Source organism: Limulus polyphemus, unplaced genomic scaffold (genome assembly GCF_000517525.1).
Source record: "Limulus polyphemus unplaced genomic scaffold, Limulus_polyphemus-2.1.2 Scaffold7011, whole genome shotgun sequence".
In the NCBI taxonomy this organism is placed as follows: domain Eukaryota; kingdom Metazoa; phylum Arthropoda; class Merostomata; order Xiphosura; family Limulidae; genus Limulus; species Limulus polyphemus.
The window spans coordinates 4,678-7,856 of NW_013672621.1; the positions used below are offsets into that span (position 1 = coordinate 4,678).

A 3,179-nucleotide genomic window follows, 5' to 3' on the forward strand; every position below is an offset into this window, starting at 1 on the left:
AATGTTTTCCATTTGTACTTCTTGCCACTGTTGTTGCTGCTGACTTTCTTCCTGTTTCCTTTCTTGATAATATTTTAAGTCCGATGTTGACATTCAGCACGGGTTTCCTGTCTCTGTGTGTCAAATTTGCACTGTCCAAAAGTTTGAATGACAAAACAACATTCGGAAGTTCCATTTTATATTTTTTGTGCTTCATGCATAAATTCTGACGTCGGCATGTCTTCAGTTTATTTTACGAATCGAATTTTGAGTATGCCTCATAGGCTAAATCTACAGCTTCTTTCATAAACAGCGAATCAAGGACCTCAATTAAAACATCCATTCCATTAATTTCAGGTGCCTTCGCTTTTAACTGGCCGGTTAGCGATAAAGTAACCGCCAAAGCTCGTTTCATCTTTATCGAGGTCCGTCATCAGCCTCCACATTTCGACTTCGTTTTTCTAGGTCTCATAGACCGTATCTGGTCGTAAAGCCAGTAGAGTCTTATAACTGTTACTTTGGTACTCCCAGTTTAGGTCGATGAACAGTAAAATTAATTCGTGTACGCTCAACAAAACTCATTGTAATGGCGGTTTTCTCAGGACACACTAATTATTTCGATCTCCTGCTCAAAAGATAAAGGGGAAAAGTGGTCAAAATATTCGTGACGGCAATATAGTTAAAATCTTACATAAAAAAAATATTCGGGTACTTTGCAAAATAAGAGAAAGTATCCACTTATTGTTTAATTATTAAATAAAGATTTTCTAGGTTATTTTACATTAAAAATTACATAGCTGTCCCAACTAACAGCTAGGTTTTAAAAGCATAAACCACTCATCCATTGTATTGCTGAAGAAAGCCAAATTGAATTAAATATATCAAACACAAGCAATATATGAATACCCTCCATCATGTTGCAAGTTCAATTTTTATTTTATTTTTATTATTAGGGTGTCACTAAAACATTTTCAGATTTCCTTTTCTAATCAGTATTTTGTGGATGTTTTGTAGGCGTTGCTTTGGATTCGTGGCAAAAAAACCACCCAGTCACATTGACAACCAATGTCACGTGTTTGCTGAAATTGATCCCAGTAACCCTGCGTCTGCTATTGTGAGTTTGGTAGAAAATGTCACAGCAAGTGCACCTAAGACTATGAAGAGCAGCACATAAAAGAGTAGAAGTACAAATTGTTACCTTTTCTTCTATAGTTATAATATAAACGAAAATCAGTAGGTATCTTGATGATCACCCTTTGGAATTACTCAGTGAGTGATATTCGTCATTAACCATGACCTTTGACCATTTTTTTGTTCAAAATTAGTATATGTAGAAGAACATCGTTTTTAAAATTTGAGCAGAGAAAATTTGCTTTGGTGGCAATTTTTAATTTATATATCCATACCCAAAGAACAGTTTAACTTTCAGACGCTATTCTAAAAGAATTTGGAAAAAGAAAGTCACTGTGTTATTTATACACTGATGTAAAAGAAGTCTCCAATTAAAACTTTTGAAATTATTCATATTGTACCTATAAAACCAAAAACAAAAAGCTTAAATGGAAATGTGACTCATCTAACGCTAGAATCTGTATTTTTATTTTGGCCGTGTTATTATAATGGGAATGCTTTGTTTAATAGTTGGAAAATTAATCATTATTGTAATTGTGAAATTTTATTTTTATTTTCATTAAAAATTCATTAAATTCACATTTTAAATGGTCCTGTTGATTATCTAATCTAAATATATTACTCGTACATAATATATATAGGACTTGTGTAATCTTATAATTGTTAAAGGAGACTAAAATACAAAAGATAATGTACTGATATGGATATAAGATTTTTATTTTTTGAAATTAGAATTGTAATAGTTGTCTTAGTTATGTACGTTATGAATGATTTTGTGCACAAGCTAGAATCTTCCAAGATATTTCTACTCTAAATGATTGAAAAAGAAAAAGATTACATTTCCAACTGGAGTAATATGCTGTGTACTTAAAATAGATAAATATAATCTAATGTAGTTAGTTTCATGGAGCCGAATGTTTTTTTATTGAATTAATGTATGAAATATTCCTCACCATTTTATATCATCAAATGGATTGTATCTCCACGGAGTTATTATTAAGTATTTTATGTAATCCTGTTTCCGGCACATAAAACATATGTTCTTCATGAAACAAATAATGTATAGTATCTTGTTAGGCCCAGTTGAAATACTTTACTTAGACAATTATATGTTTTATAAAATGCTTCATCCATTCATATGGCTTTGTTACATACCTGTTCATTTATATAGTTTATGTACTTTTATCTTAGCTGGCAATATAGTTTTATTATCAGTGCTGGCCTTAGCAAGTGTGAGGCTCCAAGTAGTAATGTAATCAGAATATATAAATTTTTATTCTGATGAATTTATTTTGGATCAACATTTACTAAGTTGTATTTTACGTCCAAGAAATACAACCTCCTGTTTGTTTAAAAAGTAAGGATTTTATAAATATGTCAAAAAAGGATATAAGTTGTATTATAGTGCCAAAGCCTATTGTATTTCCTAAAAAAAGCCTTTTGTTTGTTCTGTTTTTGGATCTTACAATACAAATAAAGAGAATCAATTGGAATCATTCTTTTTATTTTCAAGTAATAATTTTTCACACTGTGTCCAAACAAATCCAGTAAACTCATTATTTATTTAAAAGTAATTAAGTGCTGAATCTACAATATACTCAGTAAATATATTATGAGAGATTTAACTGTATTACTAAGTATAAAATAAAGAACTAGAATAAAGCCCTTTCGTGTATTTTATATCACTGTATAATACTACACTAACGTCCAGGTAAATACTACAACAAAACGGCCTACACAAAGAAACGTACAAGTACTACTAAACGTTAGATCAAAATCATGTATAACATAATTGTCTTGAGGTTCTACTGGCACTCAAAGAAATCTATAAATCTGAAGCGATTTGGATTAGGCAGGTGTGATTTATGCTGCTGCACCAAGCCTTGTGACTAAACAATGATATTTTAAATTTTATTTTTTCGTTTTTATACCTTGGCCTTTTTTATTCCATAATATTGATTACAATTACCATTACTAATGAATAAAGAATCACATTTAGTATACTATACTAGCCACATTCAAAAGCGAGTAACAAAATTTGAAATTTTCCATTGACAAAGAACTGAATT

At 30.4% G+C, this 3,179-nt stretch overlaps 1 long non-coding RNA gene across 1 annotated transcript in view; it reads left to right on the forward strand.

Moving 5' to 3' along the window:
- Positions 1-2,608, forward strand: part of LOC111089679 — a 7,210-nt gene extending 4,602 nt beyond the window's left edge. Inside the window, exon 2 of the long non-coding RNA XR_002613914.1 lies at positions 994-2,608. This is a non-coding gene — a long non-coding RNA (uncharacterized LOC111089679). The remainder of the gene's footprint in view (positions 1-993) is intronic.
- The last annotated feature ends 571 nt before the right edge of the window (positions 2,609-3,179 follow it).